Below are 22,846 nucleotides of genomic sequence, written 5' to 3' on the forward strand. Positions count from 1 at the left end.
CGCACACATGAGCTTTTTGGGGACACCTCATATCTAAACCATAATACCCTGCCACATATTTTGTTTTCATGTAAGAATTTACATTGTTTCATAATATGTCTCCTTTGGCAATATATTAAAATTATTATTAATAGTTTAATTTTTAACCCTTGTACTAATAATTGCTTTACATAGCATTACAATTCTAGACAATTCTGAATATTTCTGTTTTAGTTATACTATTGAGTTTTGTGCTGTATGTTTCATATTATTAATTAGTGCCCTTTTCAGGAACTCCCTTCAACAATTCTTTTACAGCCTATCCAGGCAGGATGAACTCCATTAGCTTTTTTGTCAGGGGAAATTTTTATTCATTCCTCATTTTTTATAGACAATTTGCTGTGTACAGCATTCCTGGTTGGCAGATTTTTCATTCCTCTGAATATATTCCACTGTCTCCTGGACTTCAGAGTTTCTGCTGGGAAATCCATTGATAGTTGTATCAAGACTTGTACATGACATATGTCTTATCTCTTCCTGCTCTGAGAATTTTTCTTTGTCCTTGATCTTTGATAGTGTGATTATCTTGTGTCTGAGTGGATTCTTCTTTGAACCAAATTTTATTGAAGACCTCTGAATCTCCTGTACCTGAATGTTGACATTTTTTTACAGATGGGGAAAATTTTCAGCCATTATTTTTTAAAAATATGTTTTCTGACTCTTTCTTCTTTTGGAATTTGAATTATGCCACAGTTAGTTTTCTTGATAATGTCCGATGATTTGCATAGGCCTTTTTCTTTCCTTTTAAATCTTTTTTTTTCCTGTTTGCTCCTCTGATTGAATAATTTCAAATGCTTCATCTTCAAGCTCTAGCTTGAGCTTTCTTCAACTTAATTGAGACAGCTATTGCACCTTTCTATTGAATTTTTAAAGTTTCCATCATTGTATTCTTTTTAAAATTTCTTTTTTAAAGTTTGTTCTAATTAGTTAAAAATGACAGTACATTGCATTTTGACACATCATACATAAATGGAGTATAAGTTATAATCCTTCTGGTTGTATGGTATAGAGTTACACAGATCATGTAATCATATATGCACATAGGGTAACAATGTCTGATTGATTCTACTGTTGTTCCTACACCCATGTGCCCTCCCCTCCCTTCACTCCCCTCTGTCTAATACAAAGTTCTTCTATTATTCTCTACCCCCACCCTTATTGTAATTTGTCATCTGCATGTCAGAGAAAACATTCAACCTTTGGTTCTTTGGGATTGGTTTATTTTGCTTAGCATGCTATTCTCCAGCTCCCTCCATACCTGCAAATCCCACAATTTCATTCTTCTTTAAGGCTAAGTAATATCCCATTGTGTTTATATACCACATTTTCTCTATCCATTCATCTATTGAAGGGCACCTTAGTTGGTTCCATAGTTTAGCTATTGTTAATTGAGCTGCTATAAACATTGATGTGGCTGTATCACTGGATTATGCTGATTTTAAGACCTTTAGGTATAAACCTAGGCATGGTATCACTGGGTCAAATTATGGTTCTATTCCAAGTTTTCTGAGGAATCTCCATACTGCTTTCCATAGTGGTTGCATCAATTTGAAGTCCCACCAGCATCATTGCATTTTTTTATCTCTTGTATTTCTATTTGGATAATTTAATTTTTCTCCTTCTTTGTTAGATTTCTAGTTTTGATCATGTATGGTTTTCCCAATTTCATTTAATTTTTTGCCCATGTATTTTCATAGTTCACTGAACTTCTTTACTGGTATCATATTATGAATTATCTGTCACTTATAGATCTCCATTTGTTTAGAGATTGGAGCTTTGTCAGTTTCTTTCCATGGTTTCATGATTTCCTGAGTTTTCCGAAATCCTTAAGTCCATGCATTAGCGTTTTTGCATTTGAGGAGACAGCCACTCCTTCCAACGCGTTCAGGTTTTCTTTGGCAGGAATAGACCTTTGATATTTAGTCCAGCCCATAATTCTTGATCGGCCAGTTGGTAACAACCCTCAGCAGGCAGAGTTTACTTTTAGGTTCTCAGGTGTCTGGGTTCTGCCTTTGCCCTAAGTTCAGTTTAGGAGGAGCACTGGTTGGTTCTTGCTGTCTAGCAAGACCACTGGTGGAGTTCTGCAATCAGACAGAGCTGCTGGATATACACTACAATCACCAGCAGTCAGGCTGAACCTCAGGGTGGATTCCGTGGCTAGGTGGTATCATTATGTGAGTTCTAAAGTTAGAGCTGCAGAATGGGCCCTTAGGAGTCACTGCTTGGGATGGATGGAGACAGTTGCTAGGCTTACAAGAAATGTATGGTTGGTTGATGTTGATGGAGACAGTTACTAGGCTTACAAGAAATGTATGGTTGCTGTTTGCCTCCATCTTTAGGTAGGGCTTTGAGTTGGGCTGCAAGACCACAGCAGGTGCTGTTTGAACTCCAGAGTTTGATAGAACTATCCCCACATTTTGCTGAAATTTGTTACAGTGGTTGTTTCCCTCCCTTGGCAGGATCTTTAGATCAGCTCTGCAGGTGGGCCAAGTGCTGTTTAAACTTGCACGTGTGGCAGAATTTGCCTTGTTCTTCACTGAAGTTTGACATGGGTGGGGTCTGGGGGTGGGTGTTATGGCCATGCTGAGCATTGTTTAAACTCCCAGGTGTAGCATAACTAGTCCCTTCCCTTTGCTGAAGTGCATTGTGGTGAGCATTGCTGGGGCGTTGGGCTTGTGTCCAAATCTGATCCTGGAGGCTGACTGAGTAGGGATTCAAGCCACGCAGAACTTCTCACCACCCTGGGAGGAGACATCTCAACTTTGTGGGTGGGACATGCTGTTGGCTGCTACCTCTGACAGGGCACCATTCCTGGCAGGTATATTGAGGGCTCTTTGTTTCTGTCTACTTCGGCTTCCGGTCTTCAGGTCATCTAATGGTGCCATTCCCTGCTGTTCTCCCCTTGAGGTGAGACTAGAGTGGGTTTCCCAGGAAGCATCTTGTAATGCTAGGAAAAATGGATGTCCACCTCTGGTTCTCAGTTCCCACTGCAGAAACAGTGGACCCTGTGGGAATTCTCTGTGTGGTACTGTGCCAACTTGGAAAGGAGAAGCCATGTGGTCAAAGGGAAATCACATCTCTTATTCTCCGAATGTAGTTTTGATTCAGTTCTGTGGTCCACACTGCTTTCTCAGGTCTACTCCCAAGTTTGGGGGTTTTCACCAAGGTGTTCTGGTCTGTGGATAGTTGCTAACTGAACTTGCCGTGGGAGATAATGAAGCCTGGGATCTCCTGTTCTGCCATCTTGCTTTGTTGCTCTTATTATTATTATTTTTAAATTTTTCCTTTTTAGTCATACATGACAGTAGAATAGATTTGGACATATCACACATACATGAAGTATAACTCCCCATTCTTGTGGTTTACATGATATGGAGTTACACTGGTTGCGTGTTCATATATGAACATAGGAAAAGTAATGTCCAATTCATTCTACTGTCTTTCCCATTCCCATCTCCCTCCCTTCCCTGCTATTATTAGTATTATTTTGAATAAACTGTTATTTTAAAATTAATTATGAATAAGAAAATAAAAGTTTTTATTTTAGCTTCATTTACTAATTCTTCAATGTTCTTCTTTACTTTATGTAGGCACAATTTCTTTTCTTCTCCTTTCTGTTCCCTTCTCTTCTCCCTCTTTCTCTCATTCTTTTTGTTCCTCTCTTACCCAGGGATACTTACCACTGAGCTACATCCCCTTTTTATTTTTTATTTTGAGACAGGGTCTTGCTCAATTGAGAGGTCCTCACTAAATTCCAGAGGCTGGTCTCTAATTTACAATTCTCCTGTCTCACCCTGAGTCCTGAGTCACTGGGATTACAGAGGTGTGCCACTGAACCTGGTTGTAGATACAATTCTTGAGCTATAATTTTTACTTTGTCTCTGACGAAATTCTTTTATTAGTTCTTGCAAAGCAAGTCTACAGGCAACATATTTCCTCAATTTTGTTTTTTCAAGAAAGTTTTGACTTCTTCACTTTCAAAGTATAATTTTACAGTGTACAGACTTCTGGGTCTCCCTGTCTCTCTGTCTCTCTCTCTCCTCTCTCTCTCTCTCTCTCTCTCAGCACTTTAAGTCTTTTGCTCTACTCTTTTCTTGCTTGTTGGACTCTGAGAAGTTTGGTGTAATTCTAACCTTTGCTCCCCAATAGGTGAGGTGTGGTTTTCTACTCTAGGTTCTTTAAAATTTATCTTTATTTTTCTGTGGTTTAAAAATAATGTCTGGTGTAGGGGTGTGTGTGTGTGTGTGTGTGTGTGTGTGTGTTTTAATTCATCCTGCTTGGTGTTCTCTGAGCTTTTCCAAGATTAGTGGCTTTGTGCCAGACATTAATTTTGGGAAAATCTCAGTCATTATTGTTTTCAATCTTTCTTCTACTCCTTTCTTTCATGTCTTTTAGATATTTCCATTATGCACATATTATACCTTTTGTAGTTGCTTCACAGCCTTTGGATATTCACTTCTGGCTTTTTGTTGTTTTGGTGTAAGTTTTGTTTTTCGTTTTTGTCTTTACTGCTTTCCTTTTTGGTTTGGGGGTTCTGTTGCGATCTCCCTAAGCTTTTTCCTAGTTATCGGGGTGGACTGTTGACTTCCAAGCTGTTTACATGTGGAACTGGAAACCAGAGATCCCTTCTTGGGTTTTCCATGTAGGTTATTAAATTTGCAAATGAGGACGTTTTTATCTCTTCTCTTTGAATTATCTTAGTCTTATTTTCTTTTTTCTTGTCTCAAAGATTCTTTCCTCATCTGCACTCTGTCTACAAATAAGTCCATCAAAGGTTGTCCCTATCTGTTACAGGTTTTGAGCCCTAGCAGGTCTCTGTGGTTCTTTCTTGGGATTGTCATCTCTCTGCTCATATTTATTGCTCATCTATTTTTGCATGCTGTCTACTCTACTCATCAAATCCCTAGCATATTAATCATAGCTGTTTGAAATTCCTGCTCTGATAATTCCAACATCTTCACAATATCTGGTTCCTGATGCTTGCCCTATCCTCTCAAACTATGTTAGTTTTTTTCTCTTTAGCATGCCTTATTTTTTCTTGATAAATGAACAGGATATACTGTAAAGGGAAGTGCTGTAACTAGTCCATTAGTGACGTGGTGGTCGAGGGGAGAGGAAGGGCCTTATAGTTCTGGGATTAAGGCTCAGTCTTTATGTGAGCGTCTGCCTCCGGACTGTGAACTTCATAAGTGTGCCTCAATTTTTTTTCTCATTCCCTTAGGATGATTTGATTGAGCTGGAGTTGGGTCTTTTCCTTCTATTTGGTTGCTCAGACTTTGCTAAAACCCCAGTGGGTTAGACTCCAGTTAATTATTTTCTCCCATGGGCAGACCTTGGTAAGAATAGAATACTCTGGCATATTTCAAAAAGATCCCCTTTTCCTTCTTCCTGCTGGAAGCATGAGAGCATTTTTCTCTGATATTTCTTATGGGAACCTGGTGGAACTCCTGGTGATAAAACTCACAAAAGTGTGGGAGTCTCTCTGTGACTGGGTCTTCCTGGGGTTCTCACCTTTCAGCCTTGTCTTGTAAAGTTTACAAGCAGTTTGTCTAGTAAAGTTTAGGCCTTCCTACCCTGGTACTTGTGCCTGCAGAGATTTCTGGTCTGAAACATTGTGATCTATGTATCTGTCTGTTTGTCCAGTTTGGGGGGCAGTGGCTCACCCTGTTATCTCCCTTTTCTATAGACCTATAAGAGTTGTTGATTTTTTCAGTTTGATCAGATATTTCTTGTTGTTAGGATGAAGTGGCAAATTCTAAGCTTCCTATGTGTAGAACGGGGAGCTGGGGAAGTTCTCCATTGGGTTTCTACACAGATTATAATATCTGCCCACAAGCATGGCTTTATCTCTTCTATTTGAATTCTTTTAGGTCTTATTTCCTTGTCTTATCTTGTACTAATTGCCAATACTTACAAATTTATATTACATAGTAATGATGAAGGTACTCATTTCCATTCTTTGAAGGAATATTTAGGTTTTCCTATTAAGTATGATGTTTTGCTAATTGTGTTGGTTTTTTGTGAGTGTTTTAGATTTTGTTACAATAAGAAAGTACTCTGATATTCCTAACTCTTTTGGATTTTTTAAAAATAAAAATCATCAATAGGTGTTGAATGTTATCTATTACTCTCTGCATACATTATCACAATAGCAACTATTTTTCCCTTTAGTCATTTATGAAGAACTTAATATGACTTCTTTTCTGATGTTAAATCCTGTTTGAATTTCCAGAATAAACCCTTCCTGATGCAGCATTATCATCAATAGCTATATTCTTGGGTAGCTAATATTTTGTGCAGATCTCATAAGGAAAGAACTCATACTTTTCTTTTATTGTTATTATTCAGGTTTAGAATCAAACATGCAAAAAGGTTTATTACCTTTTCATTGAAAGTTTGGTAGAATGCATCTGTAATATTTTTTGGGGGGGTCTGGGCACTTACTAGAAACTTCAATTCAATTGCTTTGATCATTATTGGTCTATTCAATACTTATTTTTCTTCTTGTGTAATTTTTTGGCATTTTACAATTTTCAGAAATTTATTCCTACTGTCTAGATTTCCTACATTTTTTAAGGCTAAATTCTTAATGTTTTTATTGCTGCAGTATCTCTGTTTTGTCATACTGATTCCCTCCCCAATTCAGTATTTGATTCATATCATTTTTCTTTTTCCCTTGAGCAGCTGTATCAGAGGTTTGTTTACCAGGTTAGACAGATTCATTTTAAAATATACATTTTACTGGCAAAAGTAGATCAGATATTCTTTCAAAAGCAGTAAATCTTCCGACTATTTGATAGTTCGTGTGCACTTTTCAATGGGGGGTGGGGTGGGTTCCAAAGCAGATAACTTCTTGAGAAACATATTAAAGAGTTTGAAGACTAGGTATTAAACATAATTTCAGGAGCTGGGGCTGGGGCTCAGCAGTAGCACACTTGCCTGGTATGTGTGAGGCACTGGGTTTGATTCTCAGCATCACATATAAATAAATAAAGGTCTATCAACAACTAAAAAAATCTTTTAAAAAAATGTAATTTCAAATACATAAGATAATACAGACATGCTAGATCTCTTATCTCAGGGAGATTAGGTTCCAGGGGAAAATCAGGCTTCTGAACAATCACATAACACAAAAATTACCAGTCTTGAGTTCTAAGAAGGAATGGGGAAAGGCTAGGGGAGATTTTTCAAAGAAGCACTGACTCGGTTATGCCTGAGAAATTTCCTTTGAGCAAATGATAGGAGTTAATCTGGTGAGAAGGAGAAGGGACAGTGTTCATAGAGGAATGGCATGAACAAAGATCCTGGGGCAGGGAGCCAGTATGATTGAGAGAAGAGAAAGCATAAATGAACACATCTGTAGTCAAGGTTTCTCTTTGAGAGTCCAACAGAGTGAGGTTGGCCATATGTGCACACAGGAAAGTGCCGACAAACCCTCCTAGGTTATAGACTAAAATAGAAATGACTCAAAGTTGGAACAACAACAAAAATTGAAAGATATAAATTGTATTTGCATCCTAAGCAGAATAATTGCCAAAACATTTTACTAACTGAAGAAACCCTCAGAAAACACTCCTCTGTAACTGAATACCAGTGTCATAACCAATGTTCACTTGGGAACAGTTTGAAATGGTTCCTACATGGATTTGAAATCACTTAAACCTAAACTATTGAACTTTATGATTTAAAATTGTTTAAATTTAACACGACTCTTTGACATCATATAATACAAGGGAACACGAGATCTAGAGTAAAATTTGTTCAACTTTCCTACCATTCAAAATTGAAAATGAATATATTGTCAACTTTTAAAATAGTGTTCGCTCTTCATGTAACGTGAATGAAAAGGCGTTGGTTGGGAAATTTTCAAACCTTCAACAGTCTGGCTTCCTTGAGAGCACAGGGTCGGCAGTTGTGTCTGCTGCTGTGACACCTTCATCTTCCAAGGAAGGACAGGGTGTGCCCTGGCACTGTGTCTGCACAGTGCCTTACACTGGCTTTTGGTTGAAAGGTAATGCCCACAAGCACTAAATGTCTCTGGAAGTGAGTAAACGTTAAGCCTGCTTAAAGGTCACAAACTTTTGCCGCTCCGATGGTATGAAAGTAGGCTACAAATCTGAGCCAAAAAAGAGCCAATAAATTAAAGCAATGCCATTTACCATTTCTGTTCCAAAGAAATGGATGTGAACTGATTTGTTCATCCCTACATGGTTTAAACACATTCTTTGCATGACACTTATTGCAGATGCCTATTAAACAGGCCAGAAACCTTATTACAACTATGGGTTTAGTAATGTGATAAATAAATAGCCTTGGATATAAAACTGGAGGTTGCTTCATTTGGTTTTGCAGCACACGGAATTATTCTTGGCAAAGCATCACATACACGGTATGTCTTTCTAATTACAACTAGTGATTCCCTTTGTCACCGTTTATTCCATCATTTCCTAGAGTAGACACCCCCACAGTGACATGATGAAGTACAATGTCGTCATCTGAGTTACAGACCTCCATGACCTTCCTTCTAGGTCTTACCACCCACAGGCTCATACAGAAACCTTATGAGTCAATGGTCCTTGTATTCATTCCTGGGGGCGCTTCGAACTTTCTGCCTCTGTGGTTTATGAAATGCTGCTTGGAAAGCCCTTCTTTTTCTTTCTCCAAACTTGGTCTACTGAAATCTGTCCAGCTGAGACTCAGTTCAGATGTGCCATACCTCCGTGGGCTGTACTTGATCTTCCTAATTAAGTTAATCCAAATCAGGTTCCTCAGAACCCCAGATGATCCTAGAGTGACTGCTTCCTGGGGTGTCATAAAACAATATTTCACCTTGAATGTCCTGAGCAATCTTACAGTGAGGAAACCTGTTAAGGTTTGATTAGCTCAGCAGTTCCCAGACTTATTTGACCATGGAATCCTTTCCCCCTCCCAAATAATACCCATTAACATCCCAGAGAGCACAGGTTGAGACATGTTTCCCTGTTACACTGTATTCTATTCTCATCTTTATTTATTTATCTACTTAGCTTCCAAATATTTATTGACTATCAATAAGATGTACACAAAAATTAAAAAAAAACTGACTCAGTCTTACAGCCTTGAGAGGATCTTAAAATCTAGTAGAGGAAATAATACTGCAATAGAAGTTCAAGGTAGACTACATTCCATATTATGAGAGGTGCTCAGCAGGCTCCAGAGAGGGAAAACAGTATTTTAACCCAGAAGAGTGTGTTCATATGGATTCCTCAGGAAGTAAATCCCAACTAAATGTTCATGGATTCTATTAGGAGATATCAGTTCTGAGAAAATTGAGAGGAAGCTCAGACAGCCTGGGACAGCCATCAAGCTACCATTCATGCTTAACCCTTAGTGAAGGAAAGTGGACAGAGGATTGTGCCAAACTGTGCGGCCCAAGGAAGATTTGACAAGGCCAATGGAAGTCCCTGAGTCAAAGTCAATGTCAGCATCATCTGGAGTGTCCCAGGAGTGAGCCTGCTTTACGGTTTCCTGTCCAAATAGGAGTAGTTTGCAGATAACGTGACCTCAGTATCAAGAAAGCAATGAAATCCAGAGGGAGGCCTTGGGTCTGGAGGTCAGTACCATCCCTGTTGTCGCAGGTTCATGAGCTGCATTCTTCTGTGGCTGCAGATGGGATTGGTCATGCTGGCTAAGCAGTTGGTCAAGTATGGTGCTTGACCTTGATGTACCATTAGAACATGGAGACGAAAGAAAAAAGTGTTCTGGGGAAGAGGAACGGCATGAACAGAAACGTGGAGGCAGGAATTTTATGGGGTTGTCCACAGAATGCCAACATAACTGGAGCCTCAGACACGGGGCAGCTGTTGAATGTTGTAGATGGGGATTCTGGAGTCAGGCAGTCAGAGCTAAAGTGGAAGCTGCCCCTTAATGTGAGTAAGTCACTTACTCTCTGCGTGAGTTTCCTGTCTTTAAACTGGGAATAGTTGTGGGATAATCATGTCTTTCCAAACGCATTCAGTTCTCTGTAGCCTATAATTCAATTCAATTCTGACAGTATCAACCCTGAGTTAGCACAGACCCAATAAGGTAAGGTCTTGGTCCCATAAGACTGCTTCCTCTTAAGACATCAGAAGAAATAGGGGCTCCTCAGGCCACCTCTGCATCTTCACCGCTGACCATAAATTTGAGGTTTCTCACAAGCCCCTCAGGTTTGGTAATTTGACAGAACAAATCCAGAAAGTACTTTACTCACAACAACCAGTTTATTAAAAAGGAAGCAACTCAGGAACAGCCAACGCAAGAGGCGCACGCGGCAAGGAATGGAGAGTGAGGCAGAGCTGTAAGCCCTCTCCAGCACACCACCCTCCCAGCACAAAAACATGTTCCCTCATCCGGAATTTTCCCAAGCTTCATTTGAGTGTTTTTATCAAGCCTTTATTACATAGACATAATTGATTGTATCATTAGCAATTGGTTATCAAATTCAATCTCCAGACCCATTCCACCCTGTAGGGGTAAGGAGTTGGGGGTTAATGTTCAATCTTCTAATCATGTGCATGGTCTTCCAGGCATAGCCAGCCCCTCCCTTGAAATATCTAAGGGACCATCTAAGTCACCTTGTCAGCATAAATTCAGATATGGTTAAAAAGAGATCATTACAAATAATGAAAGACACTCCTGTCACTCAGGAAATTTCCAAGGGGGGACATCTGTGAGAAAACCTATTATATATTTTCTCATTAAAAGAGTTTATAATGCATTTAGCCCAGCATCTGACAAAAGTTAGTACCTACTAAGTATTAGTTATGGATATTAATGGAAATAAGGTGTAAATGCTGAGGAGTTTGGATTCTACCTAGACTTCAAACATGAATGTAGAGGTGTAATCAGAGTTGTCCTTGGGGAAAATTAATCAGTGTGTGGAAAAAAGACAGGAAAGGACACTTAACTATGGGCAGCATATTCTCAAAACATTTGCACACATGTTCTCCTTTAATCCTCACAAGGGCACATAGTAGGTACATATTACAAATGAAGACTCTGGCATGTGCTTCCTAACATGTCCAGATTTAAACTTAGATTATCTGATTAGAAGAAACCAGAGGAAATAGATGAATATATATGTGTTACATGTATATATTCATATGTATATACAATCCAATAATTATATATATTATATATATATATGTTATATATATAAAATTATTATGTGAATTACAGGATGAGATGTAACAAAGAGATTTGGTTGTGTAAATGGAAACATGGAAATGATAGAGAAGCATAGGAAAGAATGGGGGTGCAGGTCCTCATGCTTCTCTGCCTTGTTCTTCTTCGGGTGTATGACCGTCTCCAACATATTTATGCATACATATAATACACATAAACTGCATAGATATAATGCATCTTATGTGTGCTGTATCTGTTACAATACCTACCTCATGATGGGTGACAACAGTTAATAGTTTACAATAACAATGTGCCCAACATTGGTCTAAGAGCTTTCAGTGTCTGAACTCACTTAATCGTCACAAAAATCCTTTAAAATGGGTGCTGTTAATAACCGATCAGATAGGAAACAGGTACTGAAACGTTAGCTAACTTGTTCAGTATCATTATTGGAGCTGGATGTGAACTTGGCAGTTTGACCCCTGAGTCTCCCCTTGCATGCCACCTTCTAACCACTTTCAACAAATACTTAGAAAGTTAAATGATGGGACTACTTTCTGGTGAGTTTCGATTTTTACCTTATTTAATGTTTGTATCTGTAACTAAAATAATGGATTCCGTGACAACCAGGAAAATAAAAACTACTATTTTCTTCTCCAAAAGGAAGGTTGTTGAGAGATTAAAGTATCTTGCAGTTATTGTACAAGGAAGAGGGTACCTCTGTCCTGCTCCCTACTTCTAGGGTTTGGCATGAATCCCTGGGTGAACTGCACTGGTTTTTATTGAGATGAAGATGGTTGGTGGAGAAACAGGTTGGGGAAAGGGTGGGAAAACAAAAGTTGATTTGGAGTTGGTTAAATTTGAAATGTCTTTGTGGACTCATTGGAAATGTGAGCCTAGAGTTCAGGGGATAGAGATACATGTTTTGAACAATAATAGGTGGTGAATTAACTAGGGAATCACATTGAGGGTATTCCAACATTTTGAGATCAGGCAGAGAAGAAGGGCTGGTGAAGGAAACTGAAAATACACATCACTGCTAAATGAACACAGAAATAAAGGGATATACCTGCTAATAGAAATTATATAGCTTAAGATCATTAACTTAGGTGAGTCCAGATGAGATAATAAGGCATCGTTAACTGATTAATATCAACAGAAAAGATATCTCAAAGCATCTTCAATGTGGGAGAGAACTAGTAATATGTTAGAACTGCCTGAAGTAATAATGAGCCTACATCCAGTAAGAAGCAATATGTAAGTAGGATTATTTCAGCATTCTGCTAGGATTAAAACAAAACAAACAATTCACAACCACTAGTTCTTCTTTCCTGAAGTTTAAGCCAAATTTACTCTTTTAATAAAGGTATCAGCTCCTTTCCCCCCCACCATGTACCATACAAGGAGATTAGAATTATAAAATCTGTCAGTCACAATACAATAGTGCATAGTCACCAACCCTCCAAAACAGCAGTCCAAGAGGACAATGATTTTTTCAAACTTTAAATTTTTTTATTGGTTGTTCAAAACATTACAAAGATCTTGACATATCATATTTCATACATTAGATTCAAGTGGGTTATGAACTCCCATTTTTACCCTGTATACAGATTGCAGAATCACATTGGTTACACATCCACGTTTTTACATATTGCCATACTAGTGTCTGTTGTATTCTGCTGCCTTTCCTATCCTTTACTATCCCCCCTCCCCTCCCCTCCCCTCCCATCTTCTCTCTCTACCCCATCTACTGTAATTCATTTCTCTCCTTGTTTTTTTTCCCATTCCCCTCACAACCTCTTATATGTAATTTTGTGTAACAATGAGGGTCTCCTTCCATTTCCATGCAATTTCCCTTTTCTCTCCCTTTCCCTCCACCTCATGTCTCTGTTTAATGTTAATCTTTTCCTCCTGCTCTTCCTCCCTGCTCTGTTCTTAGTTGCTCTCATTATATCAAAGAAGACATTTGGCATTTGTTTTTTAGGGATTGGCTAGCTTCACTTAGCATAATCTGCTCTAATGCCATCCATTTCCCTGCAAATGCCATGATTTTGTCATTTTTTAGTGCTGAGTAATACTCCATTGTGTATAAATGCCACATTTTTTTTTTATCCATTCATCTATTGAAGGGCATCTGGGTTGGGTCCACAGTCTAGCTATTGTGAATTGTGCTGCTATGAACATGGATGTGGCAGTATCCCTGTAGTATGCTCTTTTAAGGTCTTCAGGGAATAGTCCGAGAAGGGCAATAGCTGGGTCAAATGGTGGTTCCATTCCCAGCTTTCCCAGGAATCTCCATACTGCTTTCCAAATTGGCCGCACCAATTTGCAGTCCCACCAGCAATGTACAAGAGTACCCTTTTCCCCACATCCTCGCCAGCACTTGTTGTTGTTTGACTTCATAATGGCTGCCAATCTTACTGGAGTGAGATAGTATCTTAGGGTGGTTTTGATTTGCATTTCTCTGACTGCTAGAGATGGTGAGCATTTTTTCATGTACTTGTTGATTGATTGTATGTCCTCCTCTGACACTGAGAAGTGTCTGTTCAGGTCCTTGGCCCATTTGTTGATTGGGTTGTTTGTTTTCTTATTGTTTAATTTTTTGAGTTCTTTGTATACTCTGGATATTAGGGCCTCTATCTGAAGTGTGAGGAGTAAAGATTTGTTCCCAGGATGTAGGCTCCCTATTTACCTCTCTTATTGTTTCTCTTGCTGAGAAAAAACTTTTTAGTTTGAGTAAGTCCCATTTGTTGATTCTTGTTTTTAACTCTTGGGCTATGGGCGTCCTATTAAGGAATTTGGAGCCCGACCCCACAATATGTAGATCGGAGCCAACTTTTTCTTCTATCAGACGCAGAGTCTCTGATTTGATATCAAGCTCCTTGATCCATTTTGAGTTAACTTTTGTGCATGGTGAGAGAAAGGGATTCAGTTTCATTTTGTTGCATATGGATTTCCAGTTTTCCCAGCACCATTTGTTGAAGATGCTATCCTTCCTCCATTGCATGCTTTTAGCCCCTTTATCAAATATAAGATAGTTGTAATTTTGTGGATTGGTCTCTTTGTCCTCTATTCTGTACCATTGGTCCACCAGCCTGTTTTGGTACCAGTACCATGCTGTTTTTGTTACTATTGCTCTGTAGTACAGTTTGAAATCTGATATCGCTATACCGCCTGATTCACACTTCCTGCTTAGAATTGCTTTTGCTATTCTGGGTCTTTTATTTTTCCATATGAATTTCATGATTGCTTTCTCTATTTCTACAAGAAATGCCGTTGGGATTTTGATTGGCATTGCATTAAACCTGTAGAGAACTTTTGGTAATATCGCCATTTTGATGATGTTAGTTCTGCCTATCCATGAACAGGGTATATTTTTCCATCTTCTAAGAACTTCTTCTATTTCTCTCTTTAGGGTTCTGTAGTTTTCATTGTGTTAGACGCTTGGTCCCACGGCACTAGTGGGAGGTGGTGGGAACTGTAGGAGGTGGATCCTCGTGGGGAAAAGGTGGGTCATTCGGGGTGAGCTGCCTCATCACAGGCTGCAAAGCGAGAGACTGTCCATGGATTAAACCTTTGAAACCATGAGCCAAAATCAATCTTTCCTTTTTTAACTTGTTTATTTCAGGTATTGTGTCATAGTGACAGAAATCTAACATAAACCTCAAATGAAAAAATTAAGAATAAATACTCTCAGTGACTTTTAGAGAGTGCTTTGCTTAATAGTCAGCCTGCTGAGTAGTTGCCACCTGCAGACTTTACATCCCACTATGCTGTTCTCTTCATAGGAATGCCAGATCCTCTCACACACAGAGGACCCTTAAGGCCTTTCAGTATTAACCCTGATGCTCATCAGGTCTATATATTTCTACTGCCTAGCCGAATCCAAGATAAGCTATAGCATTTCCCCTGGGACTGTCCTTATTCCTTGTTAGCAGGGAACAGTGTGTATGTATGCATGTGCATATGTGAATGTCTATGTGCACTGTGCATTTCCTGTTGCTAGTAACACAAGATTACAGACTGGATGAGTTATAAAGAAAAGAGGTTTATTTTGTCTCATGACTCTGAAGGTGCTACATCTGGTGATGGACTTGCTGCTGGCAGAGATTGAGGTGGAAGAGGGGGAGACAGGGAGCATCTGTGTATGTGTGTGTGTCTGTCTGGTCTCTCTCTCTTCTTTCAAAGCCACCAGGATTCAACCATAGAGACGCCACCAAAATGAACTTATCTAATCATAATCATCTCCCAATGGCCCCACCTCAAACCACGATAGCCAGATTCACTTTCCAACTTGTAGTATCTCACAACAGAGAGTAAATTTCCACACACAAAGCCCCGGGGGAGCTCAAACTATATCCAAACCTAGCAGTAGCCACACATGCACACACACCAGGGCTCATAGTTCTAGATCTACTTCTTTCCCAAGTGTATGGCATAGATTCATAGAGCACGCACTGTGTCTTTTAGTATATCTCTGAGAAGTAGATGTGAGCCAGAATTTCCCCCCTCATTTAAGTCAATGAAAAATACAATTACTGACCAAATGCTATACCAATTAATATCAGCATATATCTATCATTTATTTTCACTGAGATTCATGCTCATCAGATGAAATTTTTGTTCATGATACATAGAATTTCTGATGATTTTTATATCAAAGACTGAATATTTTGTAGTTTTTTCTCATTTTGAGGAACTAGAAAACAATAAGTTTTTCAAGTTATAATATTAAACATGAGTCATATACTATCATCCTGAAAATACAAAGTAATTGAGGTGGGATATTCTAAACATGGCAGTGTTTTCTAAAACCTTGTTGTCTTGCGAGCACACAAACAGCTGAGTATCAAGAGAATACTGCATTTCTAGGTGTGTAAGTCAGTTTTCTGTCACTGTGACAAAATACCTGAAAAAAAAAAAAACAACTTAAAGAAGGAAAGGTTTATTTTGGCTCATGTTTTTAGAGGTTTCAGTCTATTGTCGCTTGGTGCCTTTCTTTGGGCCTCAGGCAGGGCTGAATAGGGAAGGCATGTGATGGAGTAAAGCTGCTCACTGCACAATGGAGACAAAGCAAAAACAGAGACAGAGCATGAAAGGAAGGGTCTGGAGACACAATGTAGCCTTCAAGGGTCCACTCCCTCCAATGAGGGCCCACCTCCTAAGTTTCCACCACTATCCAATAGTCCATTAAATTATAAATTCATCAATGGATTAATCCATGGATGAAGTCAAAGTCCTCATATCTAATCATCTTCCAGAGGACCCACTTCTAAACCCTGCTGCCTTGGGGACAAAGCCATGACATTTTGGATCCATACGATAGCATCAGAGCCATGTCAGTAATCTGGGTGTTCAGACCTTGGGAGATGGGCTCAGGTTGGGGTCAGTCTGGGGCAGGTGTAAAAAGGCTCCAAGAACCATGAACTCATGCACTCCCAAGTGTTTGCTCTAGAAGTTGGCATCTGGAACCTGACCCTGGGCTGTGGTGGCTCTGCAGGACCTGCTGGATGGACTTCCGCAGCCTTGCCTTCTCTTACATCAGAACAGCTCCACACATTGAGTTTCCATTTTTTTTTCAAAAGTTTGACAGTCCTTTCCCTCAAGGAGGCCAAGTCTGGACTAGCTCCAGAGGTGACTGAGCTCTCTGGTCATTCTCCAGAACAGAGATGAAAAACAGCCAAAAATGGTCTATGTTTCAGCAATAGAACACAGCATTTTCTGGAGATCCAGATGATTGGAAAAATTCTGATTTGCAGTTAGCCTTAAACGTGCCTGTTTTTTTAATATTTATTTTTTTTAGCTGTAGTTGGACACAATACCTTTATTTAATTTATTTACTTATTTTTATGTGGTGCTGAGGATTGAACCCAGGTCCTTGCACATGCTAGGTGAGTGCTCTACCACTGAGCCACAACCCCAGCCCCAAACATGCCTATTTTGACCATACCACTTCCCTCTTCTACTATTCTAAGGCTGAAAGAAAAACAAACCCAATCCAATAACAGAAATATTGAATTATTGTTCAGTGTTTGTTCAAAACAATGCCAATAAACCCCAAATAGAACATAAAGCCAGTGCCCATTTCATGTTTAGAAGGTAAAGTTGATGCTTTTAGTCTGTTTTTAATTCATTAAGGTTATGTGAAGTTGACATGAAAAGGATAATCTGTCTCCCAAATTATAAATTATATACCTCTATTATTCTGATAAAGTATAACCATTTCTATAATTTAAATACTACATTGAATACTTCTATTTTAGTTTACCTTAAAATGCTTAGCTTTCAGCAATGATAATTTCAAAGGTAAACTGTGAAATGCACACTCACTAAGTGAGATAATTCATTGTATGGGATTACCGTCCTATTGATACAACAGTTCTAAGTTGAAATGTTTTATTAAGGATAAACTTTAGGATAATTCATCTATTTCCTTTCAAACTAATAAAATGAGATTTTTTTTGGCCTAAGAACATTTGTAGTTTTGCGTAAGCAGAGGAGCTTCTGCATTTTTATAGCCTCACTGACTGAATTCACTTTCTGATAGTCTTAATACTTTCTCCTGTTTAAAGATCAGATTTATTGAGTTACAATTTACATATAATAAAACTTATACTTTAAAACCAACCAGTTAGCTTTAGAAAATTTTTATATCAGCATAGTGACCATAACATCATGTTACACTTAGCCTATCTGCTTTTATATTCATTTACATCATTCATTTATTGCTAAACCATATCCTATTGTATAGATATGATGTGATGTGTTTATTCCTTCACTAGGTAGATAGACATTTTGGTTAGTTCCAGACTGGCTATTCTGAGTAAAAGTGCTATGAATATCTTAATACAATTATTCAATGGACATGTTTTCATTTATTTGGGTAAATATCAAGGAGTAGGATTTCTGGATTGTGTGTTAAGTATGTGTTTGACTTTATAACAGACTGACAAACTATTTTTCCTGAAGTGGTTGTGCTCTTTGAAATTTCCTACCAACAATGTGCAGAAAAGTCCCAGTGGCTTTATCTCCTGGCCAAAATTTGCAATTACTAAGAGTTTTAAATTTCAGCTACTCTATTCAACATGTAGTGACAGCACATTGTGGTTTTCCTTTCTCTTTCCATAAGGATGTTGATCTTTTCATTTGTTTATTTCTATCCATATACCTTACTTGGTGAAGTGTCTTTAAAATTCTTTTGATTCTAAAAATGGCCTTGGGTTGTAAAAGTCCTTATAATATTCTGTATATATTCAACATGTATATACACATATTTTAACAGCTTTATTGAGATATAGTTCACACATATTACCCATTTAAAATGCATAATTACATGAATTAGTATATTCAGAGTTGTTCAACTATCACCATAATCTATAACATTTTCATACCCTTAAAAGAAACATACCCATTAGCAGTTATTCTTCATTCTCTCCCTTGCTGCCTGTCGTAGGCAACCAGAATCTCTTTCATTTCTATAGAAATTTGCATATTTTGGACATTTTATATAAATGGAATCAAAATATATAGTCTGGTGACTAATTTCTTTCACTTAGCATAATTGTTTCAGGGTTCATTATGTCATACCTTATATCAGCATTTCATTATTTTTAATGCTGAATATTATTCTATATTGTATATTTACCACATTTTGTTTATTCATCATTTGATTGGACATTAGGCTTTTTCCACTCTTTTGGCTATTAGGTTTCTCTGAACATTTATATATAGTTTTTTTTTTTTTGTGTGTGTGTGTGTGTGTACCTATATTTTAACCTCTCTTTGGTATATACATATGCATGTTTTGTAAATATTTTTTCCAATTCTGAGATTTTATTTTCTTAGCAAGATCTTTTGAAGAGAAAAAGGTTAAATTTTGATAAAGTCCAATGCATCAATTCTTTCATTCTGCAATTCATGCTTTTTATCTGGAAATCGTTGCCTAACCTAAAATCACAAATAACTCATTTTCTTTTTGAAGTTGTATAAACTTAGCTCTTATATTTAAACATATAACCCATTTTGAATCAAATTTGTATGTGGTATGAAGATCACATTCGTTTACCTGAATTTCTACTATCAGTACCACTTTGGGACAATCACTTCATCATCTCATCATGGAACCTCTGGCAAACGCAACTGAGGCTGTGTGTGTGGGTCTTAACTCTTTTTGTTTTTTGATCAACATCTGTTCTCAAGCTCAATTCAACGCTGTTTAACTACTGAAGCTCTATAAAAATAACACTATAAACCAGGTAGTGTAAATCCTCCATGTTTGTTTTTTTCAAAATTGTTTTGTCTACTTGAAGTCTTTTGATTCCCACATAAATGCAGAATCAGCCTATCGGTTTCTACAAATATTTGGCTTCAGATTTTGACTGGAATTGTATTGAGTCAGTAGATAAATTTGGGGTAGAATATATCTTAATGATATTTAGTTTTCTGATCCACGGAATATTTCTTCATTTTCTTTGCATTTTAATTTCTTTCAACAATATTTTGTAGTTTCTAGTGCACAGGTTTTGACTGTAGTTAAATTATCCCTAAGAGTTTCACACTTTTAATGGTACTGTTTTAAGTGTAAACTTCCACTTTTGTTAGTACTATTTAGTAAGAGTACAATTGCTTTTTGCATGTCCTTGTATCCTGCAACTCTACGGTCATCTTTTCTAATTGCTCTACCTCCCCACCCAGGGATTCCTTATTTTCTTTTTTCTAATTAATTTTTAAAATTTATATACGACAGCGGAATGCATTACAATTCTTACTACACATATAGAGCACAATTTTGTAGACAACCATTTCGTCTGCAAATACAGTTTCCACCCTTCACCCTGTAATCTGTATACCTTTCATTTATTTTTGTCATATTGCATTGGGTGAGATCTTAAACAGTGTTTAGTAAAAGTGAGAGCAGACATTCTTGCTTTGTTCCTAATTTTAGGAAGTGCTTAACCTTTCACTCTGTATGATGCTAGTGGTTGAATTTCTGTAAAGGCTGTTGAACAGGTTGACATTCCCAGACAACTGATAATTTTTGTGACTTGATACTGATGTTTTTCTGGATACTTATTTTACATTTATTGAGCTATTGAGATACTTTTTTTTCACCATTTTACTCTGTAAATTAGACTTTTTTTTCCCAGTACTTGGGATTGAACTCAGGGGCATTCTACCACTGAGCAAAATCCCTAGCCCTTTTTGAGACAGAGTCTGGCTAAATTGCTGAGGCTGATCTCTAATTTCCAATTCGCCTGCCTCAGCCTCCCAAATTATTGGGATTACAGGGGTGCACACCACATCTAGCTACACTAATTGATATTTGAATGCTCAGTCAGTCTTGTAATCCTGGATCACTTGATCATGATGATTCTCCTTTTGATAAACCTATCAAGTTAATATCTTAATACTTTGTTAAAACAAAGATGTTTTCATCCATGGTCATGAGGGATATTTTTGTTAGTTTTGTCTCTTGAACTGTCACGTTTCGTTATCAGCTTCATTCACGAAGGTAGACAACGTTTTTTCCTCTATCTTCTTGGTGAGTTTGTGTAGAATCGGTGCAACGTACATCTTAAATGTTTAGTAGTGGAGGCATTTTGGGCTGGGTATTTTCTTTATGGGGAGATTCCTAAGTTGAAATCTATTTATTTTTTGATTCATATTATCTATTTCTTTCTGGTAGTTTGGGTCTTTCAAGAAGTGTCATTTTCATCTAAACTGTCAACATTTATTGGCATGAAGTTTTTGCTTCCTTGTTGTCCTCTTACTCTGTAGGATCCATGAAGACATCACCTCCTTTCCTCTTGGTCTATCTGGCTAGAGGTTCATCAGTTTTGGTAATCTTTTCAAAGATTCCGATTCTGATTTTATTCCATTTTCTATACCATTTATTTTTCTCCTCCTTAATATTGCCTTCCTGCTGCTGGTTTTGAGTTTTAATTTTGTTCTTCTTTCTAGTTTTTTAACGTATAAGCTTAAGATGATCAAGTCCTTTGTTTCTTTCTAACATGAGTTATATAAATTTTCTTATATGCACTGCTTTGGTTGCATACTACAAGTTTTAATATATGACATTACCATTCAGTTCATATTTTAGAAGCTCTTTTTATTAACATCCATGGAGTACTTAATGCTGTTGATTTTCAATAATTTATGTAATTTTCCAGATGTTTCCTCTAGTTTTTTTTGTAGTCAAGAGGAAATACTTGTTATCTTTTAAATTTTGAGTGTTGTGTTACAGCCCTATTATATTATACAGCCCTAAGTATATTCTGGCTGCTGTTGAATAAAATATATTTTTGTTTACTAGAGCAGAGGAATTTCCATGTTTTTTTTTTTGTCACAGACAAAATTTATATATTAACATTCATTTATTTTAAGAGGTGAAATGTATTCTAAAATTAATTTCTATATCAATTTAATCATTACACTTCAATAGTACTCTTTTTAAAGCTGTTTTTTTATCCTTGCACACCAATTTGAAAAATCTCATAACCATCACCCCTATGTTTTCTACCATGATGTGAAATGTATATTGATTTTATGAGTATTTTCTATTCATATTCTTTAAGAGTATGCCTGAAATTAAATGCAGATAATATAAACTGTTCTGACATGAAATGTGATACAGGCTACTTGAGGATGGATTTTGGAGTCAGACAGATCTGTGTTTAAATCCTTTTTCTGTAACTTATTATGTACGTGTTCACCAACACACAGCTTTTATTCATGTATCTAAGGTTTTCTGAAAAAAATTAGGGGTGCTGGGGATTGAACCCAGGGCCTCATGCATACTAGGCAAGCACTCTTCCATTGAGCTACAGCCCCAACCTGAAAATTTTTGATAATCGTAGCAAAACACCTGTTCATGGCACAAATAAATAACATGACTAGTATTAATATTGCTGTCATTATGTGATTTGATAGAATACTGGGAAAGATACATATCTATTTTACTTTTTTAAGAACACTTGATAATTTCTAAATTCCTTTATTAGCCACCTATCCATAAGGATCAAGTACTCCCTCTTTGAGGTTTACATCATAGTGATTACTAGATAGATGCCTTGTAAGGATTATTTATTTTATTTCCTATTTCTATCAAGTGAATTTGCTTATTGTGGAGAGCTGTTCTTAGTGAGAGAGGAAATCAGGCAACATGGTAATGAGAATCTAGGAATGTGGGGCCCTAGTATGGGAAGTGGGTCCTAACTACTCCTTCTGGGAGTGGTAGTATCCACAAGCCTTCAGGGCCTGTGCTCCGTACCATGAAATTAAGCATCCGGAAGACACCTTGAGATAAACTGAATAAATCATAACAGTAAGGCAACAGAAAAAGAAGGAACAATTTATTTTGTCTGTTATGCCCAGGGTTTAATAAGATCTCAATAAGAAAGTCATTAAATTACTGGAATCATTTAACATATATATTCTGGGATTAGAGGCAAAACAAATACTGAAAGCATAGCTGAGCCCTGTAAACATGCAAATTATATTTTCATTCAACAAATATTTGTCGTACCAACTACTGCTAGGCATTTTGCTGGGCGTGGGCCTGTTAGAATTGACTATGGCAGACATGGTCCCTGTTCCCAGTGGGGAAGGAATATAAATAACAGTGCAGGAGCTAGAGTTGAGAAAGGGACAGGAGCTGCGGGAG

General features: G+C 37.5%; 1 non-coding gene across 1 annotated transcript; it reads right to left on the reverse strand.

Annotated features, from left to right (window-relative positions):
• Positions 1 to 21,942: 21,942 nt before the first annotated feature.
• Trnat-agu (transfer RNA threonine (anticodon AGU)) lies at positions 21,943 to 22,014 on the reverse strand. Its single transcript has one exon. It is a non-coding gene; the product is annotated as a tRNA-Thr (tRNA).
• Between the last annotated feature and the right edge of the window lie 832 nt (positions 22,015 to 22,846).

This window comes from Marmota flaviventris, chromosome 12 (genome assembly GCF_047511675.1).
Source record: "Marmota flaviventris isolate mMarFla1 chromosome 12, mMarFla1.hap1, whole genome shotgun sequence".
In the NCBI taxonomy this organism is placed as follows: domain Eukaryota; kingdom Metazoa; phylum Chordata; class Mammalia; order Rodentia; family Sciuridae; genus Marmota; species Marmota flaviventris.